General features: G+C 49.3%; 1 non-coding gene across 1 annotated transcript; it reads right to left on the reverse strand.

Moving 5' to 3' along the window:
- Positions 1–285: 285 nt before the first annotated feature.
- Positions 286–357, reverse strand: trnaq-uug (transfer RNA glutamine (anticodon UUG)). The gene has a single exon. It is a non-coding gene; the product is annotated as a tRNA-Gln (tRNA).
- Between the last annotated feature and the right edge of the window lie 11,069 nt (positions 358–11,426).

Here is an 11,426-nt window from a genome sequence, read left to right on the forward strand (position 1 = left end):
CCAGACAATGACCAGTTACTCATCTCACTGGCTGAAGGCACCACATTGTCTAACATTCTCTTTTCCATCCAAACTTCAATCTTCCTGTTTTTTAATCCAAACTTCAGACTGCGTGCTGAAGCAAAGAGTTCAGCAATGCGGGACTGTGCTCCCACAGAGCACAGGATTTGACAACGAGACTTGTCGATCAAGCATCAATGATAAAGGCAATAAAATTGCCCACCAGCACCAGGTATCTTTTACTTGTTTGTCTCAAATTTTCAGCAGCTTGGACAACAAGAATTGAGGTTACACTGAGATTTGAACTCAGATTGCTGGATTCAAAGTCCAGAGTGCTCACCATTACACCATGGAACCAACCACGCAAAAATCTTTGAAAAAATTCTCAAAAACAACAAAATCATCGCCACCATTACACTTTGGCTCGGCCTTTTCTCATGTCTCGCATCAGTTTCCCCACTTTACGCTCTGCTAATTATCGATGCAGAGCAATTCACACAGATGCCGTCGAGGCTATGGGTTCTCAAGCAGATGTTTCTGTTTCACACTGTTCATCACAGCTTGTACTTCAGTCTTGCCAGGTAAAAAGTGCGTTTGCATTGCAATGCATTAATGTAAAATGCTTGGCATAAAAAGAAAACGTTTTGTCGAGTGCGAAGGTTCACTAGACTGATTCCCGGGATGGCAGGACCGACATATGAGGAGAGACTGGATCGACTGTGCCTTTATTCACTGGCGTTTAGAAAGATGAGATGGGATCTCACAGAAACATATAAAATTCTGATGGGACTGGACAGGTTAGATGCAGGAAGAATGTTCCCAATGTTGGGGAAGTCCAGAACCATAGAACACAGTTAAAGCCATTTAGGACCAAGATGAGGAGAACCTTCTTCACTCAGAGAGTTGTTAACCTGTGCAATTCACTACTGCAGAGAGTTTTTGAAGACAGTTTGTTGGATATATTCAAGAGGGAGTTAGATGTGGCCCTTACGGCTAAAGGGATCAAGGGGTATGGAGACAAAGCAGGAAATGGGTACTGAGGTGATTGATCAGCCATGATCTTATTGAGTGATGGTGCAGGCTCGAAGGGTCGAATGGCCTACCCCTGCAAGTATTTTCTGTGTTTCTTTGTTTCTGTGCAGTGCCTGCATTTCAAACAGCATTGCTTTTATTGATCCTGTAGATTGCATATTGCACAGATAATCTCAGCACACATTGTGCAGACAAAGGCAGCATTAGACAACAAAGTGATTTCTCCTCCGCTGATTTGTAGCAGATAACTGACGGTTGAACACATGATTTGACAACTCGACTTGTAGATCAAGCATCAATGACAAACGCAACAAAACTGCCCACCAGCACCAGGTGTCTTTCACTTGTTTGTCACAAATTTTCACCAGCTGGGACAACAAGCATTCAGGTTCGACTGAGATTTGAACTCAGATCATTAAATTGAGAGTCCAGAGTGCTCACCATTACACCATGGCAACAACCATGACAAAATCTTTGAAACATTTCTCAAAAACAACAAAACCATCTGCAACATTACAATTTGGCTTGGCCTTTTCTCATCCACACCGTCAGTTTCCTCTCTTTGCTCTCTGCTAATTATCGATGCAGAGCAATTCACACAGGTGCCGTCGAGGCTATGGGTTCTCAAGTAGCTGTTTCTGTTTCACACTGTTCATCACAGCTTGTACTTCAGTCTTGCCAGGTAAAAAGTGCGTTGGCATTGCAATGCATTAATGTAAAATGCTTGGCATGAAAAGAAAATGCAAATTTTTTCGAGTACAAAACATGCAGTGCCTGCATTTCAAAAGCGTTGCTTTTATTCATCCTGCTGAATGCATATTGCACAGATAATCTCAGCACACATCGTGCAGGTAAAGGCAGCATTAGATAAAAAACTGGTTTCTCCTCCGCTGATTTGTAACAGGTAACTGATGGTTGAACACATGATTTCACAACTAGACCAAGCAACACTGACAAAGGCAACAAAACTGCCCACCAGCACCAGGTGTCTTTCACTTGTTTGTCCCAAATTTTCAGCAGCTGGGACAGCAAGAATTGAGGTTCCACCACAATGTGAACTCAGATCACTGGTTTACTGAGTCCAGAATGCTCACCATTACACCATGGAACCAATCATGCCAAAGTTTTTGAAACATAGAAACATCGAAACATAGAAACATAGAAAATAGTTGCAGGAGTAGGATGGCAAAAATTCGTGGGACAACCTCCCCTGTGTTTGGACTCATTGGAAAGGAAATTTAATTTAGAACTATCAACCAGAAAGTTTGGGATCCTAACTGGAAGAAACTACGAGTTTTAATCGAATTTGGGATTTTACAAGGCAGATTGGGTCCGTGTGGAAAGGGCTGAGAACTAAAGGATCGTTCAAAGAAACCAGTTTGTGTATTGAAACTGTCTGGGATATTGAAGCTGAACAAATTGTCTGGGGAATTGTGTAAACTCGAAAACCCATCTCCCCGGGAGACATTAACATAGCAACAATCAACCCAGAGCTAGCCAGCCATCACTCAGAGCAGGAAACCCATCCAGCGTATACATAATGACAATGGCCCATCCAGCCCGCATGGAAAATCCAGGCCGAGGCTGACATTGCAAATACCAAAAATCTAATTTTCCCGAACAAGAAACAAATTCAAAAGATCGACACATCCGAGACAGGTTACCATTAATGGGCCCGCCAAAATATATCAAAGAGATATCAAGCCCGCCAAAATTAAAATCAAAGAATCGGGGCTCATTTGGCGCGCAGATTAGAACGGCTCCCAAAGTATAACTGGGGCCCTGTTTTTAAACGAAAGAAGGAGAAGGGGAACGAGGGAAAAAGAAGAGAGACCACTGCAGCAGTTTGTAATAAGCCTTCCAGAGAGCTTGCTACACAGCCTCCTATGCAGGTCTTCTGAGCTCCAACATCTTCAGCCTCGACGACTCTCCTGGACCACACTGCCCTGCTACTGAAGGAGAAGAAAGAACATCATCACAGCAGAGAAAGCAGTTCCCAGTAACTTCCGACATCATCATCGCAGCAGCAACTGACCACAGCCAATGTGGTAACATCGAAAACACCGCGACCGACAAATTCTAAGATAAACAGTCCTCAAGAAGAAACCAAAGATTCGAAAGTTTCCCCTCTACAATCTGTTCCTCGATACCAACAGGTGAAACATTACCCAAAAGAACTTTAAAACCAATTGCTGACGGAAGAAAGTTGGTACTTACCCATAAATCCAATACGCGCCCTACCGCATCAGCGGACACCACCCAACTGAAGACTACACAGCAAGAAGTCGTTCACAACATTCAGGGTATGGCAAGCAGAACTAACAGAGTCCAGTGAAACCCAAAATTGCAAACCACCGCCAACTGACAATAAGAGGATTGGTGAGCATAATCCCTGTTTGCCCAAGAGTTTGACCTAGTCAGAGTTAGGCATTGGGATGTGGGAGGTGTATTATTATTCTGTAACCCCAAGAATGTTTGGTAAAGTGTTTTTTTATTCTAGTAATTACAAGCTTGACATTGTACATTCTTACCCTTGTTAAAATTGAGGTTCTTTGCACCAAAACTAGTTGTCTCTTGTTCTTTGCACATCGCCAAATAAATCTAAAGTCTAGAACCCAGGAAGTGCGAGCGATTCAATCTGCTCAGAAGGTCAGAGATGAACCTGATCCCACACACCACCCCCAAGAGAATGGCGACCGCGGCAGGACTTTGGTGTAAAGGACGTGATGCAGAGATTGCTGTTTTGGAGGAAAGAACCAAGATGACAGAAAGGATTTCCTCCGATGTGTATAAGAAAGTGAATGTCACTATCAATGCTTGAAACTATCATTAAGGAAGAAATAGCGGGACATCTAGATAGGAAGAGTGCAATCAAGCAGACGCAGCATGGATTCATGAAGGGGAAATCATGTTTAACTAATTTACTGGAATTCTTTGAGGATATAATGAGCATGGTGGATAGAGGTGTACCGATGGATGTGGTGTATTTAGATTTCCAAAAGGCATTCGATAAGGTGCCACACAAAGGTTACTGCAGAAGATAAAGGTACGTGGAGTCAGAGGAAATGTATTAGCATGGATAGAGAATTGGCTGGCTAACAGAAAGGAGAGAGTCGGGATAAATGGGTCCTTTTCGGGTTGGAAATCGGTGGTTAGTGATGTGCCACAGGAATCGGTGCTGGGACCACAACTGTGCACAATATACATAGATGACCTGGAGGAGGGGACAGAGTGTAGTGGAACAAAATTTGCAGATGACACAAAGATTACTGGGAAGAAAGCGAGTTGTGTAGAGGACACAGAGAGGCTGCAAAGAGATTTAGATAGGTTAAGCGAATGGGCTATGTTTTGGCAGATGGAATACAATGTCGGAAAATGTGAGGTCATCTACCTTGGGAAAAAAAACAGTAAAAGGGAATATTATTTGAATGGGGAGAAATTACAACATGCTGTGGTGCAGAGGAACCTGGGGGTCCTTGTTCATGAATCCCAAAAAGTTCGTTTGCAGGTGCAGCAGGAAATCAGGAATGCGAATGGAATGTTGGCCTTCATTGCGAGAGGGATGGAGTACAAAAGCAGGGAGGTCCTGCTGCAACTGTAAAGGGTATTGGTGAGGCTGCACTTGGAGTACTGCGCGCAGTTTTGGTCACCTTACTACAGGAAGGATATACTAGCTTTGGAGGGGGTACAGAGACGATTCACTAGGCTGATTCCGGAGATGAGGGGGTTACCTTATGAAGATAGATAGAGTAGACTGGGTCTTTTCTCGTTGGAGTTCAGAAGGATGAGTGGTGATCTTATAGAAACATTTAAAATCATGAAAGGGATAGACAAGATAGGGGCAGAGAGATTGTTTCCACTGGTCTGGGAGACTAGAACTAGGGGGCACAGCCTCAAAAGATGGGGGAGCCAATTTAAAAGCGAGTTGAGAAGGAATTTCTTCTCCCAGAGGCTTGTGAATCTATGGAATTCTCTGCGCAAGGAAGCAGTTGAGACTAGCTCATTGAATGTATTCAAGTCACAGATAGATAGATTTTTAACCAATAAAGGAATTAAGGGTTATGGGGAGCGGGCGGATAAGTGGAGCTGAGTCCACGGCCAGATCAGCCATGATCTTGTTGAATGGCAGAGCAGGCTCGAGGGGCTAGATGGCCTACTCCTGTTCCTAATTCTTATGTACTTAATTAATGGGTGCTTGGTCTGTTGCGCGCTGAGCATCCAGGATACGCTGCGGCCCTGGACACCCAGCAAGGACCATAAGGAATCAGTAGAAAAGGCAATTTGTTTGGCTTGCCTGCAGCGACAGGTCCAACTCCTAGATAAGAACATCGAGTCACTGCAGGCAGAACGATGTGAATGTGCAGAAACATCACATGACAGGGCTATGGCAGAAGAACTGTGTGGAGAGAACTCCGGAAGCTAAAACATGGAAAGACACAGCGAATGGAAAGGTTCAAAAACAGCCAGAACTATTTACAGTGTCAGGTTACCGAGGCTAAGAATAATGAAAAGATACTGTGGGAGGAAAACACTCGCCTCACCCTTCAAGTAAAAGAGTTGGAGGAGACGTACAGCAGCTTATAAAGTAGCCAGCACTATTGAGTCAGGAGACCACGGTCCCTGCCAGCAACAAATCAAAAGTTTAACCCTTGCTCTGTCCAAGGCAAAAGGCATGGTATTCCTAATAAACCCGGGTACGGCCCGGGTAAACCTGGAATAGAAGGAGGAAACTGTTCAACCACCACCTGTGGTGCCGGTGACTATACCGGTTCGGCAGCAGGAGGGTGAACGAGTTGTGGGGCGGACAGGGATAGCGGACCACCACCACCTGTGGCACCGAGTTTGAGCTTGGCTTGGCAGCAGGGAGGAGGGGTAGGCGAGCCAGAACAGAAAGGGCCAGAACCAGGGCCAATGTGCCCGGTCCGGCAACAAATGTTTGGCCCGCCCACCGGTGCTGGGGGTCTGGGGCCCCTGGAAAGACAGTTTGTGGTTCCCCACAAGACCCAACAGCTTAGGGCTATGATAAGTCACCTGGGAAAGCTCACCCCAAAGGGGGACACCTCGGTCCACTTTATGGAAGTGGAACAGGCAGGGGATATTAACGCGTGTGATGATGCCGAGATAGCAAAGATGCACCTCCTCTCACTGGACAGCAAGCTGTACAGGTTCCTCTCTGCCGAGAATAAAAGGGGGCAGAGGACATGTGCTGCTGTCCAGGAAGATATTCTAGAAGCCATGGGCTGTAATGACGGGAGTCCATTTTCCAGACCCATGGAAGAGTAGCGCAGGGAAGAGTTCTGCTGCCCCTGCCCAAAAGACCGAGACTGAGAAGCCAGCCCCTCCCCACCCGTTTGATACATTTCTGACTGAGCTGCGAACAATGCTGGATGGCTCTGGGAGGGTAGCCACTGCCACCGGTACCGAAATCCCATCTGCCCCATCCCAGCCATAACAGTGACTAGAACAGACACAGCCTGTCCACCTGTGTTCCCTCGAGTACGATGCGTGGGGGAGACCGACCGTTCAGATGTAGGTGGAAAAGGTGAAAGGGACTGACCTGCTGGATAACGGTGCATCAAGCACCCTTGTATATGTAAATAACCCCGCCGCCTCACCTCTGTCTAGCGGGGTCCCCTAGAGTTTGGTGGGTTTCACAGGCACCGAGAAGGTTGGCTCTTTCTCCGTTCCGTTCTCTATTCGTTTCGGAACACTCCACACCAAATGGACTTGTGTCCTGATGAAGTGGGAACAGGAAGGGAGAGGGATCCTGGAGGATGACTTCATTCGAGGCCATGGGATCCTCGTGGATTTAAGAAACCACTGTCTTTCGGGGTCAGTATGTATGGGACAGGAGAGTGATGTGATGGTTATCCCAGAAAAATGGGGAAAAGGGAAGGTGTGTACCATGAAGCCAAGGAGTGTTACGACCATGAATCACAGGTCAGTAACACTCCGATGGAGTACCAAGAGTATGTGAGGTCAAACCTTGCAGCTTTTGCCACTCACAAACATGACTGTGGGAGGATAAACGGGGTTGAGGTTAGCATAGATGGTGACCCTATGACCCGACCGTAGAAACAGTATAACTTCCCCAGGGAGGCGGAGGCAGACATGGAAACAGCCTTGGATTCTTTAGTGAAACAGGGGTATTGAGACCAATAGCTACCCATGTGAACTCTCCGTTGTGGCCGGTTAAGAAACGGTACAACACCTGGAGAGCCACGGTGGATTATCGAATACTCAACCGTAACATCCCCGCCTGTGCACCCACGGTTGCTGCCGTTGGCTGACCTCATTGGACGTATCCCAGCCTCCGCGACCACCTTCACGGTGCTGGATATTTCCAACGGGTTCTGGTCCATACCTTTAAGAAGAGAAGGTCAGTACAAGTTTGCTTTTACCTTTAAAGGACAGCAATACACTTGGAACTGTCTCCCTCAGGGCTTCCACAACAGCCCCAGTATTTTCCATCAATATATGGCCAACTGTTTAAAGAGCCTCAGCAGACCACAGCAGCTGGTACAGTATGTGGACGACCTGCTCCTGTTCACCGATGAGGGGGAGGAGCATGGCCCACTGCTGGCTGAACTGCTGGAGCTGCTGAAAGAAGAAGGGTTTAAAGTGAATCCTACAAAAGCACAGATCGGTCTGAAAGAAGTAAAATTCCTGGGACTGGCTGTGCGCGCTGGGGAAAGGGCCATTGACAAAGCTAGAAGGGAAGCAGTGCAGAAGTTACCAGCCCCCAACACAGTGACAGGAGTAAGATCTTTCCTCGGGCTAACCGTGTACAGCAGAGACTTCATTGAGGATTGTGCAGCCACAGCAGCCCCTCTGCTCCGACTCCTACACAAGGGAGTGGAGTAGGAATGGGACGAAGGTTGCGAGGCAGCATTTATCCAACTCAATAAAGACCTGCAGACCGTGCCAGCTCTCGGGGCTATTGTTGGGGGTAAAAGAGTTTTCCTGGAGGTAGCAGCCAGTGGGGACAGCCTGAGTGCAGTACTGTTCCAAGAGCGGCATGGCCGGCTGAGACCAGTGGTCTACTCCTCCAGGATACTCACGGATGTGGAGAAGGGATACTCCAACTTTGAGAGGCACCTCCTAGCCACTCACTGGGCTGTGAAAAGTTCACTGATCTTCACATGGGGTCCCCTATCACACTCCTTACCCACCATACGCCCATCCAAATCCTCCTGGACGGGAGGATCAAGGACGGGACAGAGAGCAGTGCCCGCATTGCTCGCTGGACCCTACTCCTCTCCCAGATGGACTTAAGGGGTAAGAATCTCTGCGAGCCAAGACTCGCAGCCAACATGATCTATCCAGGGACTGCCCACCGGTGTTCCATAGAAGGGGTATGGGAAATTAGCATAGGTTTTCGGGCTGGGTTACACCGCAGAGGCCGAGAGATCCTTGTGGACGGTTCAAGCACGGATCTGCGGGTGAACGACTCACAGGCTGTGGAGTTTATGACCCCGAGGCAGGCATTGCCCTGGTGATTAAACTCCCCAGTACGATGAGTGCCCAGCACGCTGAACTGTCTGCGGTGGTGTATGTAGTCACACACCCCGAAGTATTCCCCAGCCCACACACGATTTTCTCGGACAGTATGTTCACATGCAATTCGTGCCTGGAGTACTTGGCTATCTGGTCCCGTCGCGGATACACATCTGCAGACGGGAGACCCCTGGCAATTAAGCCCCGACTGGAAAAGATCATGACAGCCGTGGGGGAGGAAGGGAAGATCTATATACATAAAGTGAAGGCACATTCCACCACTGAACCCCGTAGCGAGGGAAACCAGCAGGCTGACACGTTGGCCAAGCAAGGTGCGCGCACGGGCAAGCTCTAGGATCCGTACAACCCAGGCCCCATCGCAGCAGTCAGGGGCAGGATTGGGATGACAGGGAGGGTAGGGGTGGCATTGTCCCCGGACCTAAAAACGGTTCAGATCCAAGACCCCGTCCCTAAAAATGTCCTGAACACGCTAGAAAAAGGGGAAAGGGTAGACGGCCCGTACAGAAGGGATGCTGTTCAGGGGGGAGCAATGGGTAGTACCCCAACAACAGCGGAGAGAATTCCTCCAGCTGGCCCACGAGGGTCCAGGAGCAGGACATCCTGGACCTGAGACCACTTGGCAACGGGTGGAACAGGCAGGGTGGTGGCCAGGACTCAGGGAAGACGTCCGCGAGTTCTGTGCCAGCTGTCTGGTGTGCGCTGCCAACAACCCCGACCCCCAGAAAAGGAAGGTGTCTATGGGACATATCAGGAGGGTAGAGGGATCCTGGCAGTCGATCCAGGTCGATTACATTGGGCCTCGACCCACCGCCCAGGGAGGTTACGAGTACTGTCTAGTTTTGGTGGATATATTCACCAAATGGGTGGAAGCCTTCCCATGCCAAACATCCACTGCCCTGGGAACAGCCAGGATCCTGGTCAGGGAGGTGTTCTCCCGATGGGGACTACCCCAGCACGTGGATTCCGACCAGTGGGGCCACTTCACCAGGCAGGTGATGCAGGAGACCATTAAGGTGCTCAGCATCAAAGAGAAATTGCATGTCGCCCACAACCCGCAGTCATCCGGGCCCGTGGAGCATTTAAACCGCAACATCAAAGAAAGACTGCGAAAAGAGACAGGGGACTCACCCAAGAGGTGGGTAGAGGTCCGACCACTGGTCCTCATAGGGATCCGGGCCAGCCAGTCAAAGATCACGGGGTACTCCCCGTATGAGCTCATGACCGGCAGAGCCAGGTGAACCCCCACCCACGCATTAGCCCCGGTACTCACGGAAGGTCAGCTTAGGGAAGCGAGCTGGGACAGCTTTGTCAGGAACCTGTTTGAACACATTAAACAGATTAACTGGCAGGCTGCTGACAATATGGGAAAACAGCATCGGAGCAACTGACTGCTGCTGGAGCCCCGCAAACACCACGAATGGGAGATAGGGGACCAGGTTATGGTATGGAACTACGCTCGAGTAGGGGTTTATGAGGCACTGTACATGGGGCCGTACCACATTGTCGACAAGGCAAGCCCCATGATCTGTGCCGTGAAAATGCCTCGCCGTACAAAGTGGTTCCACATAAACCAGTGCAAACTTTTCAACCCCGGGACAGCAGCGAAACGTAAGGGACAGCCAGGAACAGGGAACTGTGTTAAAGGCAGGGACCCTCAGCCAGCAGCCCCCGACTTTGGAAATCCCACAGGGGACGTGGCAGACCCATAGACTGTACCCAGAGGGGCGGTGGACTCAATTACTGGAGGAGCTATCCCCCCAATCATTTGGGACTTGGACGCACACCCAGGGGTCAAAAACCTGAGAAGGACTCACCGCACGCCACGGCCTAAGGCACCGTGTTCACCAGCGCCCCAATTTAAGTGGTTCAGCCCTGGGAGAGGGACCTGCCGTGAAAGGGTACCTAAGATCAAGGACCAGCCTGCGAGCAGGGACACCCAGCCGGTAGCCTCGGGCGACGAGGGAGCCCCAGAAGAGATAGTGATGGACCAGCCACTAATTGGGGGTCCCCAGCCCATGGCCCTCAACCAGGCAGAACCCCCAGGGGACAAAATGAACCAGGCAGCCAACCCCAAAGGAGCGGTGTGCTGTATCACTGGAGGGGACATTCCACCAATAGTGTGGGACTCAGACCCACCTCCGGTCAGGACACTCCAGGTCCTGCGGTACAGTCCGACCTACTACCGGCCCCGCTGGAAACACAGAGGCCAGGGAAGAAAAGAGAAGGACAGGAATTAACCTGGCCACCCGGAGATGGGTGGCCGATGTACATAAATAATACGATATGTGTTAAGGTATGTTTCTTAAGAATCTAGCGTAGTGTAGATTATGCATGTAATGATTTCAGGGCACCACAACCGAAAAGAAACCACACGTCTGGAAGGTGTGAAACGAGTAGAATAGGATAAGGATGTTTATATGAATATAGAAGTTAAGAGTTTCAGCCGACAGCCGGTGACTAAATAGTGACATATGTATTGGGGAAAGGAAAAGACCCCACCTTGTAGGCAGTAAAAGAGGTACTACAAGATCGATAACAACATGAACAGGGTCCTGTTCCTGCTCACCCTGATAAGGATGAGCAGCGACAGCTGAGGAGACGTGGAAGAATCCTCCATTTATGGTCTCAGGAGAGAGAGCACCGATCGTGACTGCAGGGGGTGGCACCCCGGGTGTGGAAGAGCTCGCCGTGTACGCCCACGAGGGAAGGTGGCCAGGGTGGATGGGGTCTCATTCCACCCACTACTCCAGCCAGGAAAGGTTTACCTCTGGGGAGGCCTCTATTCCATGCCCCAGGATACGGGTCGTTGCTGCGTGGGTCAGTGTCACGGAGGGAAAACGTGTATGTTTGACTTGTAAAGGAAAGATTCCCCTGGG

The sequence above is a fragment of the Pristiophorus japonicus genome, unplaced genomic scaffold (genome assembly GCF_044704955.1).
Source record: "Pristiophorus japonicus isolate sPriJap1 unplaced genomic scaffold, sPriJap1.hap1 HAP1_SCAFFOLD_42, whole genome shotgun sequence".
NCBI lineage: Eukaryota > Metazoa > Chordata > Chondrichthyes > Pristiophoridae > Pristiophorus > Pristiophorus japonicus.